The 14,295-nt window shown below is 47.6% G+C and overlaps 1 protein-coding gene across 2 annotated transcripts in view; it reads right to left on the reverse strand.

Moving 5' to 3' along the window:
• EGFR (epidermal growth factor receptor) overlaps positions 1 to 14,295 on the reverse strand; it is a 298,096-nt gene that overhangs the window by 251,222 nt on the left and 32,579 nt on the right. The window lies entirely within an intron of this gene.

The following is a 14,295-nucleotide window of genomic DNA, read 5'->3' on the forward strand; positions in this document are numbered from 1 at the left end:
GTTTTATAACCAAAGTTTACTGGTTTTTTTAATTCGGGGAAAATGATTTCAGCATGAGTGGGAAAATAGGTTCTTTAGTATTTTCTGAGGCAATCAAGGTGTTCAAAGTTTACAGATGCTTCAAAAGTGAATCCAGTATATTCATTCATTCATTAGTATTTATTGAGCGCTTACTATGTGCAGAGCACTGTACTAAGCGCTTGGAATGAACAAGTCGGCAACAGATAGAGACGGTCCCTGCCGTTCGACGGGCTTACGGTCTGATCGGGGGGGACGGACAGACGAGAACAATGGCGATAAATAGAGTCGAGGGGAAGAACATCTCGTAAAAACCGATGGCAACTAAATAGAATCGAGGCGATGTACATTTCATTAACAAAATAAATAGGGTAATGGAAATATATACAGTTGAGCGGACGAGTACAGTGCCAAAGGGATGGGAAGGTAGAGGGGGAGGAGCAGAGGGAAAGGGGGGAAAAGAGGGTTTAGCTGCAGAGAGGTGAAGGGGGGCGGTAGAGGGAGTAGAGGGAAAAGGGGAGCTCAGCGTGGGAAGGCCTCTTGGAGGAGGTGAGTTTTAAGTAGGGTTTTGAAGAGGGGAAGAGAATCAGTTTGGCGGAGGTGAGGAGGGAGGGCGTTCCGGGACCGCGGGAGGACGTGGCCCGGGGGTCGACGGCGGGACGGGCGAGACCGAGGGACGGCGAGGAGGTGGGCGGCGGAGGAGCGGAGCGTGCGGGGGGGCGGTAGAAAGAGAGAAGGGAGGAGAGGTAGGAAGGGGCAAGGTGATGGAAAGCCTCGAAGCCTAGAGTGAGGAGTTTTTGTTTGGAGCGGAGGTCGATAGGCAACCACTGGAGTTGTTTAAGAAGGGGAGTGACAGGCCCAGATCGTTTCTGCGGGAAGATGAGCCGGGCAGCGGAGTGAAGAATAGACCGGAGCGGGGCGAGAGAGGAGGAAGGGAGGGCAGAGAGAAGGCCGACACGGTAGTCTAGCCGGGATATAACGAGAGCCTGTAGCGGTAAGGTAGCCGTTTGGGTGGAGAGGAAAGGGCGGATCTTGGCGATATTGTATACAAACTGGAATGTTACAGGGGTTTGCTACCCTGAAAATGACCTCTCACTTCAAAGAGGAAATGTTAAAATGAAGCAATTCCTGAAGAAGGAAAGTCATTTTTTGAGGGAGCTATGTAAAAAGTACTACTGAAATTTATCAGCTTAATGATATTCCCTTCTCTTTACAGAATAAGTATTTTTCACACAACTCAAAGTCTTTCATAAACACTGATCGGTTCTGCTCAGCAAATCGTGTTCTCACTTTCAGCCAAAATTTAAGGTTGGATGGGTGAGTTCCAGTTATAGTCACTGTATGGTTTGATCCAATTGCCCGGTGAACATGACAGAAATCACAACTCTGACCAAACCTCAAGGTCCAGAGAAGTGGCATGGATACTGGCAAAAATACTTACATTACCTTTAGGGTCAGGGATATTCTGTTCTGTGCTCTCAGATGGGACCTATCTTCCTCACCAGTGCTTAGAACAGTGCTTGGCACACAGGAAGCACTCAACAAATATCATTATTATATCTCACAATGAGTGCTAGAGGGGAAAGAGAGAGAGAGAGAGGGAGAGAGAGAGAGAGAGAGAGAAGATGACAGTGCAAACCATGCCCACTATTAAAAAAAACAAACTCAAGAGCAAATAAGTCATGCTGCCAGTAGAACATACCATTCTCCTTTAAGCCATCGGTGTCTGAGATTCACACACCCAAATAGCAAGGGGCCAGAAATTTTGCACAACCGTATTTTCGTGCAGGAGATTCTCACTTTAGCACTGACATCTGTGAATACGATTCCATAGGGAGCATTTTCATCTTTCAACTGAAGAGACAACTTATTTGAAATCCTCAAAATACCCCCACAATTCCTAGCATGAGTTTGGGACAGAGACTGTGTCTAACCTGATTATCTTGTATCTGTCCCAGCGCTTAGTACAATGCCCGGCACGTAGTAAGCGCCTAACAAATACCCTAAAAACAAAGATAAGCTCTCCCTAGCCAGCTCAACAGGGAGCAAATCAAAAAGTCCACAAACATGGCAGCCTGACCACATTCGCTGCCTTTGTCCAATTGATTCCCCTCTACGTGTTTGAAAATCCCATTATCTGCCCTGCTAATTCCCCCAACCTACTACACTACTAAACCTCTTCAAACCCCAAAAGCCAGTTGATCCTGAGAGCTGTTCTCCTAATCCATGTGGAGAATGGCAGGAAGGCTTTCTTTGGGCAACCAGCTGAGAGCCTTGGAGAGTCCAAAGCGGGTGGAAGATTCCCCATTTCACCTGACCTGGTCCTAAGCTCCGATGAAAAAAACTCAACTTTCATCAAGTCTTTTCTCTCGGAGGTCCTCAGTCTGTTAGGGACCTCTACTAAATTTAAACTCGATTTAAACTTCATAAAAACCCAAATCGTGCCTGGCCAAGAATCTGTGAAATTCCATCTCCAAGTTTCCACCTTTAAAGTAACTGTTTCAGTAAGTGAGTTTTATGGGTTTTAGGATGGAAACTCTGACAGTCTTGAACAACTGAGGCTGAACCACAGCTTTTTCTTTTTTTTTTTTCTTTTACTTTTTCCACCAGCCAGGATCTGTGCTTTGAAAGCACAAAGAAATGAAGAAATGTGCAATTTAAAATACAATTAGCCAATCTTTTAGAAGGCAGGGGAGGGGCTTGGAAAGGGGATTAGGAATGTGCTGATGCTAATGTCTTAGTCTTTATCCACAGAATAATTTAATGCCGGTAGAATTTATTCCTTTTCATCATTTGGCACAGCGAGGAATCGAGCATGCCATCTCTTTTGATAGAACTGTAAACACACCACTGCTGCATTATCCTGGTGGTCCGTCTATTCTGATGCACCGTCAAACACCAAATTGAACCACCGGGCTCTGCCAGCAGCAGGACCTGATGGCTAGGGTATTGAAAGGGGTAGTCATGAAACCTGGGTTCTAAAATTCTGCTTCCACCACTGGGCAGGTCACTACTCTGTGCCTCGGTTTCCTCATGTAAAAATGGGAAAAAGATCTCTGTCTCCCTCATACTGCGAACCCCATATGGGACAGAGACTACGTTCAATCTACTTATACTGTGGCGTCTGTTAAGCACTTACTATGTGCCGGGCGCTGTACTAAGAACTGGGGTAGACACGAGGTAATTGGGTTGGACAGAGTCCCTTTCGCACATAGGGCTCACCATCTTAATCCCCATTTTCCAGATGAGGTAACAAGCCCAGAGAAGGGAAGTGACCTGCCCAAGGTCACACGGAAGACACGTGACAGAGCCGGGAGTAGGACCCAGGTCCCTCTGACTCCCAGGCCCGGGATCTGGCCACTAAACCACAGTACAGCACTTGGCGCATAGCGCTTAAATACGCCGGTGGTTATTAGATCCCAGTTATGTCATGTGAAATGGTGAAAAAATTCTGACGCTAAAACACCTTGGCCTTTCTGGCTCTGTTCACATTCCTAACTAACGATGGCAAGCCATCTCGCTGATTTCCCTACCACGTGACTCCCGGATGGTGGGCCTCTCTCAGCCTCGGCAAGGCACACAGAGGTCCTCTGGGCAAAGGTATCTTAATAAAAAGACCTAGGGTGGGTGATAGGGCTCTGCTGCATTGGTTCTAAGTTCGCTACTGCATTAGAGAAGCAGCGTGGCTCAGTGGAAAGAGCCCGGGCTTGGGAGTCAGAGGTCATGGGTTCGAATACCCGTTCTGCCACTTGGCAGCTGCGTGACCTTCGGCAAGTCACTTAACTTCTCTGTGTCTCAGTTACCTCATCTGTAAAATGGGGTTTAACTGTGAGCCTCACGTGGACAACCCGATTACACTGTATCTACCCCAGCGCTTAGAACAGTGCTCTGCACAGGGGTAAGCACTTAAATACCAACGTTATTATAATTCTGGTATTCCTACTTCAGTGTAGCAGGATGGGAGGGAATTAGAGGAAAGGGGAAAGGAGATTCTTCGATTTCTTTCTTGCCAGTCTTGGTACTTCCCCTGAGCGATCTTTGTTTCTTTGATCTGTAAATGAACAGGGAGCCATTCAGAGGCCTGTGTGAGCCATTTGGACACGAGTCCATTTAGATTTTCCCGGTATCCCATTAGATTCATTCATTCAATCGTATTTATTGGGAGCTTACTGGGTGCACAGCACTGTAGTAAGCACTTGGGAGAGTACACTATAATCAACAGACACAGTTCCTGTTCATAACGAGCTCACGGTCTAGAGAAGAGTTCACAGGCGGGTTTCTCCCAGCTTTTCGATCCAGCTTTCTGTCTCCACTGAAGTAAAGAGTTGTGAGGTGGGAGATCTAGATGGGGAGTGCTCAAAAACAAAGCTGACTCCATAATAATAATGTTGGTCTTTGTTAAGCGCTTACTCTGTGCAGAGCACTGTTCTCAGCGCTGGGAGAGATACAGGGTCATCAGGTTGTCCCACGTGAGGCTCACAGTTAATCCCCATTTTACAGATGAGGGAACTGAGGCCCAGAGAAGTGACTTGCCCACAGTCACACAGCTGACAAGCGGCAGAGCCGGGAGTCGAACCCATGACCTCTGACTCCCAAGCCCGGGTTCTTTCCACTGAGCCACGCTGCTTCCCCAAAGACTCCATCCCCCACAGACACGAGTTTATATAGATTGTAGCATCCACCGGGTTAAGCACTTTACCCTTTCAAAACACACACACACACACACACCTGCTCTCTGCAGTCTGCTACCAATTAAATACTGGATTTTGAGCGCAAACCTTCAATGCTATCTAAAGGCTGCATCACCAACTCTGTCTTTGCTAGCACCTCTTCCCTACCCTCTAGACTGTAAACTCACTGCCAGGCAGGGGACGTCTCTGCTAACTCTCCCCAGCCCTTGGAACAGCGCTCTGCACATTGTAAGGGCTCAATAAGTACCATTAATCGATTGATCGATTACTCATACTCAACCCAACTGGGAGACTTAGGCTGGGTTGACCAGCCAGGTAAGTCGTAAGACTGGTGATCTCTTCTATCACTGAAGAAGGTGAGCGAAGGATCCCGTAGGTTGAGCTCTTTGGCAGGTTAAAAGGGATGTCAGAGTCACGGTTTTCCCGGGAAGGCTCTCCGCTTCTAGACTGCAAGCTCCTTGTGGGGAGGGAATGCTTCTACCAACTCTCCCAGGCACTCGGTACAGTGCTGCTCAGGATCCGGTAAGCTCGGCCCCATATTCGTGAGGAAACGACCGTCAGGCTGATGGATTGACTGATGGACTGAGTGGCCGATTGACTAATTGACCGATGGGATGGGTAAAGCGACTGGCCGACCGACTGACAATCCCAACACCTGACTGGTCGGTTCGAGCATCTTTCCTCTGATTTGAGCTCCAAAATTTAGTCCAGAATGTCACGTTTTAGTGAGAGCTCTAAACCTATGCTGAGTCTACAATATTAGCTGAAGTTAGATTTGTTGTTCCTGGCTTCTTTACTGACTGTAACTGGCCACTTCATGGATCTCACTGTTGAATTAACATCAGATGGTGTTACTTTGGATTGTTCAATCTTCTCTCTGTTCTTGTGAAACTCTGCTCGGGAACCGGCATGATCAAGTGGAAAGATCTAATCCAGGCTCTGCCACTCACCTGCTGTGTGACTTCGAGTAAAATACTTGCCTTCTCTGTGCCTCATTTTCCTCTTCTATAAAATGACCGTTAAGACTGTAAGGCCCATTTTGGACCGAGTCTGACCTGATTATCGCATCCATCCCAGCTCTTAATGCAGCGTTTGGCACACGTAGTAAGCGCTTCACAGATTCCATTATGGTGATTATTCTTTGAATTCTTCATATGGAATTCGTGAAGCAGTTACTATGTGCCAGGCATTGTTACTAAATTCTGAGGCAGATCAAGATAATGGGGTCGGGCACAGTCCCTGTCCCACACAGAACTCACAATTTGAATCCCCATTTTACAGATGAGGTAACCAAAGCACAGAGAAGTGAAGCGACTTGTCCAAGGTCACAGAACAGACAAGCGGTGGAGCTGGGATTAGAGCCCAGGTCCTTTTGAGTCCCAGGCCCGTGCTCTGTCCCCTATTGTGGTTTGCAATTTATTTCTATATGTCTTTCCTCCTCACATAGATTGTTGGATGGGACTTTGTTCTACTGCTTGTCTTGTATCTTCTCCAGTGCTCTCTTACTATGGTGCCCAGTAAGCAAATAGCAATAAATACCGCGACGACAATAGCAATCTATCAATAAATTAGGAAACAGGCGGATCCTCTTTATCTGCAGCTGCAGTTGCATGATTACTAGGAACTGGTTTTCCGAATCTGTCTAGGGATGTGCAAGTCAAAAGAAAAAGAACAGAGAGGGGACTTTACCTGGATACTGACCTTTGGCTGTCCAATACTACATCCGCTTCAACTGTCGGACAGAAACGCGTTCCCTACTTAAGCAAAGAGCGGAACTACTTTTTCCACTTGAAAATACAGGAAATCAGAGTATCTTCACCGCCCCCTGTAGACGCTGTTCCTAAACCTAACAGTAACAATCTGGAGGCCTGGGACAATCTACTCTCCCTTCCTCAGAGCGTCAGGAACTATTTAAATTGGGCATGTCTGGTAAACAAGCGAAGCTGTGGTTACCCACAAAATTAGCATTAACATCTGACACAAATCCCTTCCTGTTTGGGTTATGATTTTGACAAGTTTAGAAAAATGGAAGAGGCAGCAAAGAGAATGGTGCAGAAGGGCCAATTCCTTGCTGGATTTTATGAAATTGTTTTAGGACACTCATGTTTTTGGAGAAATCGACAGAACATTAGAGAGCAAGGCTGGACTCCTCCCCTTCCCCACCCCCTGCCACTACCAGGCTCTTTCCCAAAACAAACAGTGGGGTAGGCGTCAGACACACCATGCTTACTCAACGATAACATCTATGGGGTGGCGGATATTTCTAGGATTCTATAAATCAAGAGTCCGATCTCGCCTTCACCTCTCGTCAGTGACCAGGATAATAGTGAATGATACTTGAAATGTGGATAAAAATCAGTTTACATTGAAAATGAAGGGTCCTAACAACTTCCTCACAATATCTCACAACTATCTGTCCCAGAGGGGGATTACCCAGGGCAGCGGCTCTCTTCCTGTGAACGTACCCTCACCTCCTGTGACCGAGAAAAGGGGCCAAATGGCCTTGAACGTGGCAGTGATTGCCGTCACTGGCCTCGGGGGTCTTGAGATCCTGGAATGGTTGCTCTGAGACACTTGGAGTCCTACGACACTTTTTGTCCCAGAATTTAAATGAGTATCAATCATGTCTACTGAGCCCTTACTGTGTGGAGAGCACTATACTAAGCACTCGGAAGAGTACAATGTAACAATATTCATTAATTCATTCAGTAGTATTTATTGAGTGCTATGTGCAGAGCACTGTACTAAGCACTTGGAATGGACAAATGGGCAACAGATACAGTCCCTGCCCTTTGACGGGCTTACGGTCTAATCGGGGGAGATTATATAACAATATAACAGAGTTAGTAGACACATTCCCTGCTCATAACAAGCTATTTTCTAGGCTGGCTTATCAGCCCTCATTTTCTCTTCTCCCACTCCCTTCTGCGTCACCCTTGTACTTGGAGTTGCACCCTTTACTCACCCCACCCTCAGCCCCATAGCACTTACGTACGTATTCATCGTTTATTTATATTAATGTCTGTCTCCCATTCTGGGCTGTAAGCTCCTTGTGGGCAGGGAACATGTCTACTAACTCTGTTGCACTGTACTCTCCCAAGCGTCTAGTACAGTGCTCTGTATACAGTTAATGCTCAATAAATATAATAATGTATTTGTTGGTATTTGTTAAGCGCTTACTATGTGCAGAGCACCCTTCTAAGCGCTGGGGTAGATACAAGGTAATCAGGTTGTCCTACATGAGGCTCACAGCCTTAATCCCCATTTTACAAATGAGGGAACTGAGGCACAGAGAAGTTAAGTGATTTGCCCACAGTCACACAGCTGACAAGTGGCAGAGCTGGGATTCGAACCCACGACCTCTGACTCCCAAGCCCGTGCTCTTTCCACTGAGCCACGCTGCTTCTCTGATTGATATGACTGATCGATCGATCAACCTGGCTGAGGGCAGTCAGTTTTCTCGCAATAATTTTTCCCGGAAATGCCCTTCTTGGACCCAGACCTACATGAGATTAATCTAAGACTCGGACCCTAATAATAATAATGGTATCTGTTAAGCACTTACTATGTGCCAGGCACCGTATTAAGTGCCGGGGTGGGTACAAGCAAATCGAGTTGGACACAGTCCCTATCCCATGTGTGGCTCACAGTCTCAATCCCCATTTTACAAATGAAGTAACGGAAGTCCAGAGGGGCGAAGCGACCTGCTCAAGGTCACACGGCAGACAAGTGGCGGAACCGGGATTAGAACCCAGGCCCTTCAGACTCCCAGGCCTGTCTTTCTACAAAGTAAAAATGTGAAGGCTTGTGTCCTACAGTTGGGGGGAGGTGGTTTCAGAGATGGTCTCAAAGCTGAGCACTTCCCTTCCCACTCTCATCGCAGCTAGATGGACAACCTGTGTTTCGGGCTTTTCTGCTTCCAGCTCTGTCACTCCCACCCTGCTGCTCCTCTGGAGACCTCCAGGGCAGGATGGAGTCCAGGTGGGTAGGAATAAGTCAGAGTCTTCAAGATACAACTGAGCAGCTGTCAACCAGGTCCCACCGAGGTTTATCTAGGGTCTCGGTTTCTCAAGGGAAAGAGGACCGCCCACAGGGGTCTGCACACAGTAACTCGCGGTCAGAGCCGGGCACAGCGAACTGCACTCGGAAACTCCCGAACAGCGAGCTGTGGACAGCAGACCGTACACAGAAACCCCACTACGCCTTGCACAGCGAGCGAACTGCACACAGAACCCCCCAGTACGGCACGCGCGGTGAAGCTCACAGTGACCCCCCCCCCAAACAGCGGACGATTCCCGGTGGGCTTTTTACAGTGAGCTGCGTCCAGGGAATCGGACCAAACGAGGTGCACACGGTGAGCCTCGGAGAGCCACCCTTGGCCAACTGCACAGAATGAACCGCGTAAAAATGAGCCACGCATCGTGAGCCCCAGTTAGCGAACCACACACAACAGGGGGCAAGAGGTCGGTCTCATGCAGGGAGAGGCCTACGGGGAGCGGCCCAAAACAAACAGCGCAAAGTGAACTGCACAAGAATGACTTTCAGCTGGTCCATGTATAGATGATGAGAACGACCGGTTACCGGTCCCCTTTTAGTAAATTAAAACCATTCGGATCATTAGGACACATGTGAATTGGGGAATTTTGTTCCTAAAAGTAGTCCTCTCTGGGTCGAGGGGGGCGGCCGTTGACTCGACTGTCCCATACATCACTGTCACGGGTAGAGTTTTACCCTCACTCTTTGAAAACAATTCCCACTGAGCACTATTTTTAGATTCATTCCTCTTCAGCTGGGAAGGGGCAGACTCCCAGATGATGGAGGGTTATCATTCATTCAGTAGTATTTATTGAGCGCTTACTATGTGCAGAGCACTGTACTAAGCGCTTGGAATGGACAAATCGGTAACAGATAGAGACGGTCCCTGCCCTTTGACGGGCTTACGGTCTAATCATTCCCCTCTCTAGTCTACAGACTTACTGTAGGCAGGGAATGTAGCTATTTATTGTTGAATCAAACTCTCTCAAGCGCTTAGTACATGCTCTGTACCCACTAAATGCTCAACAAATACAACTGACTGTTCTAGACTGTAAATTGGTCTCTAAAATGTAAGCTCGTCATGAGCAGGGAACGTGTCTGTTGTATCGTACTCTCCCAAGTGCTTAGTACGGCGCTTTGCTCACGGTTAGCGCTCGATAAATGCGATTGACTGATTGACTGACTGTTGTGTAGGGACCACTGGCGTAGATACAAGATAATCTCGAATACAAGGCTACAAGGGAAACTAATCTTCTCTTCTCAGCCTGATGAAGTGGAGGGAAGGCTGCCCTCTTGCCTGTCTGGATGAGTCCATGGTGATTCACAATCTGGCCACCACACGGGCTCTGGAAACTTGTGAGGAAAGGACTTCCACAATCCAAGCCGTGAGAAATGGAAAAGCACCCAGATCTGATAATATTACTACCAATAATAATGGAATTTGTTAAGCAGTGACTATGTGCCAGACACTGAAGTAGATACAAGATAATCAGGTGGGACACACAGTCCCCATCTGAAGTCACGGGTTCGAATCCCGGCTCTGCCACTTGGCAGCTGTGTGACTGGGGGCAAGTCACTTAACTTCTCTGTGCCTCAGTTACCTCATCTGTAAAATGAGGATTAACCGTGAGCCTCACGTGGGACAACCTGATTACCCTGTATCTACCCCAGCGCTTAGAACGGTGCTCTGCACATAGTGAGCGCTTAACAAATACCAACATTATTATGGGTTGTGCAGACTGAGTAGGGGGGAGAAGAGCTATTAAATCCCCATTTTACAGATGAGGAAACTGAGCCACAGAGAAGTTAGATTAGGCAGCAGACAAGTGGCAGAGCCGGAATTAGAACACAGGTCCTCTGAGTCCAAGGACTGTTCGCTTTCCACTGAGCCACACTACTCTTCTGATGGCATTCCGGCAGAAATCTACAAACAAGGAGAGGACATTTTCCGAGCTTTTCCCCAATATAGGCAACCTGGAAGAAGTGCGCCAAGATTTCAGAGATCCCACCGTCGTCACCGTCTTCAAGACGACAGAGCGAGCCGGTTGTGGAAACTACCAGGAAGTCATACTGCTTTCCAGTGCGGAATTCTAGCTAGAAGCCTCCTGGACAGATAAGTAGATATCCTAGTTAATTTGTACGCTAACCGAAACACGATGCAATCTTAGGCTGATGTGCAACCCAGCAGCAGGCATATAATACTGATAATAACGTTGGTATTTGTTAAGCGCTTACTATGTGCCGAGCACTGTTCTAAGCGCTGCGGTAGACACAGGGGAATCAGGTTGTCCCACGTGGGGCTCACAGTCTTAATCCCCATTTTACAGACGAGGTAACTGAGGCACCGAGAAGTCAAGTGACTTGCCCGAAGTCACACAGCTGCCGAGTGGCCGAGCCGGGATTCGAACCCATGACCCCTGACTCCAAAGCCCGGGCTCTTTCCACTGAGCCACGCTGCTTCTCAAAGGCATATGCTCTTTGCAGAATGACAGTCACAGAACAAGCGCAGAGAACAACGCCAAGACCTCTAGACCTTGTTCACCGACTTTGGAAATCCGTTTCATACCATCGACAATCTGGGGCTCTGGAAATTTAGACAGTGAGCCCCACGCAGGCGGGCACTGGCTCTGATCTGACTGTCACGGAGCTACCCCGGTGCTTCGCTCATAGGCGGAACTTCACAGACGGCACAGTTCTCATCATCATCGCCGTTATCGACAGTAGAAGCAGTCGAAGCAGCACGGTCTCTTGGAAAGGCTGGGAGTCGGAGGACCCGGGTTCTCATCCCAGCTCTGCCACTTGTCTGCTGTGTGATCTTGGGCAAGTCACAACTTCTCTGTGCCTCCGTTTCCTCATCTGTAGATTGGGGATTCAATACCCATCTCCCTCCGCCTCAGACGGTAAGCCCCATGAGGGACAGGGACCATATCCGTCCAGATTATCCAACATCACGGTTATACCAAGAAGCAGGCTTAAGAGACGGGTTTTATGTGGGACAAACCCATTTCAGGTTCACAGACCTATCCTTCGCTACAGAAAGGGCAGCAGCGTGCTATCGGTTTCATCGGGCACATTCACCCTACGGATAGGATCTTACCATCAGTAGCATTGCCTTGAAAAAGGAAGGACTACAGTAGGTTCTTGAGAGGAGAGGCCCCTTAGAGTGATTCAACATAGCCTGGGGATACACGGGTCGTATAGAAATCCTCGGCTTGATCTCCACGTGGGTCCTCTTGTATCTCTTCAGCCTCGACATCCCATCCTCTGTCAGGCACGTGCCTTATCTTTTTCTGTCCTCAACAGAGAAGAGTTCAGCAAGCATTCATCGCAGTTGTGCCTGCTACCAGCAGCGTTAATATAGAAGGCTCCCCCCTCATCACTAGTAAACAGGGATAAGAGCCCTTCAACCATCTTAACACACCTGCCATCACTGAGGGGATGATGGTGTGTGAAGAGAAGGCAACAAGCGCCCCACCGTTTGAGAAATCCCCATCACAATTAACTTCCTGAGGAATTCATTCATTCCTTCAGTAGTATTTATTGAGCGCAATGTGCAGAGCACTGTACCAAGCGCTTGGAATGGACAAATCGGCAACAGATAGAGACGGTCCCTGCCCACTGACGGGCTTACAGTCTAATCGAGCACTGTACCGAGTGCTTAATAATAATGGTATTTGTTAAGCGCTTACTATGTGCCAGGCACTGTTCTAAGCACTGGGGCAGATACAAGATAATCGGGTTGGACACAGTCCCCGTCCCACACGGCGTTCACAGTCTTAATCTCCATTATTCGGATGAGGGAACTGAGGCACAGAGAAGGTAAGTGACTCACCCAAGGTCACATTTCAGGAACTATCTGCTGGGACGTACAAGTAGGAAGGGGCTATTCTGTTCAGCCATCACTCAGATCCTTTCTGAAATTATGGCACACTCGGGAAGGGCCACAGAACTGCCAAGATGCCATCATTAACGCTGCCTTTAAGAAGTGAGAGGGCTAAAGAATTTACCGGGTTTCCACTTCTCTCTGCTGCTTGCAAGATCCTTCTCAGAGACCTCTTAGACCCGTTACTGAAGATCTTCATTAACTAAGGACTCGGGGAATTGCCATACAGCCACTGAACGGTGAGCTGAACTGGCAACGCTATAAACAAGAGGCAGAGGGAAAGCTTTAAAGACACAAAGGAGCAAACATCAGATGGCGTGGCAAAGCTGTTGGCAGTTGGAAGATAGAAACCCAAGACAGGTTATTCTAGCGTTGGGCAGAGGTGCAGAGAAGATCACACCCCAAAGAGGGAGGAATGAAAACAGCGGCAGACACGATGGGGTGACAAAGGGCAGTTTTAAACGTACTCGCTGTGGAAAGGATTATCCACGTACTCACACACTGATAAAAATCTCAACATCGACAGTATCTTGCAACTGGAAGGGGACACGCGGAGGGACAGACACACACATATGCTGCGGCGGCTGTTCTGAAATAAACAGACCCTTAGTGGTCTGAAGGAGTTAATGCTTCTCCTTTCCCATCTCCTGGGCAGAGCACACCCACCCGGGGGGGGGGGGGGGTAACTTTAAGTGCTGGGAAAATTGGGTTCAGTAATAATACTTGCTAACATCAATTACATGAGTAATACTAATACCTTGCATTTATAGAGTACTTTCTCCAAAGAACTTTATGAATACATTCTAATTAACAGGCGTTATTATCTGACCATGACAGAAAGAGGAGAAAAAAGGTTTCATGACTTGCCCAGGAATTAACAGTTCACCCCTTCTCCTTTCGGTGTTTAAGCGTTTACTATGTGACAAACACTGTTCTAACCACAAGTGGTACAAGTTAATTAAGTCAGATTCAGTTCCTGTTCCACAGGGGGCTCGCAGTCTAAGTAGGAGGGAGAACAGGTATTTAATCCCCATTTTACAGCTGAGGAAACTGACACACAGAGAAGTGCCTTTCCCCAGGTCGCACAGCAAGCAATTGGTGGAGCTGTGATTAGAACCCAGGTCCTGTGATCCCCAGACCCATGCTCTTTCCACCAGGCCACACTGCTTCTCTGCCTCTTTAGAGAAACTCAGCCCGATGCGAGGAATGTGTTTCCAAAATTTCTTATCTGACAAATGTGTTGGGCTTGTATCATTAATAAAGTAGACTGAACTTGTGTGGGTCAGGGACTGTGTCTGACCTGATTATCTTGAACTTACTCTAGCACTTAGAACAGTGCTCGGCACATAGTAAGCATTTAATGAATACTATTATTATTAATAGGACTACTAGGGTTACTACTTCTAATATTAATAATAGTACCATAATAACAATGATAATAATAATTGTGGTACTCGTTTCGTGCTACGTGCCGGGCATTATACTGAGCCCCGGGATGGATACAAGCAAATCAGATTGGACACTGTCCCTGTCCCACGAGGGGCTAACAGTCTTAGGTCCCCATTTTACAAATGAGGTAACTGAGGCACAGAGAAGTTAAGTGATTTGTCCAAGGTCACACATCAGTCAAGTGGCAGAACTGGGATTAAAACCCGGGTCCTTTTGACT

Source organism: Ornithorhynchus anatinus, chromosome 4 (genome assembly GCF_004115215.2).
Source record: "Ornithorhynchus anatinus isolate Pmale09 chromosome 4, mOrnAna1.pri.v4, whole genome shotgun sequence".
Classification (NCBI taxonomy): domain Eukaryota; kingdom Metazoa; phylum Chordata; class Mammalia; order Monotremata; family Ornithorhynchidae; genus Ornithorhynchus; species Ornithorhynchus anatinus.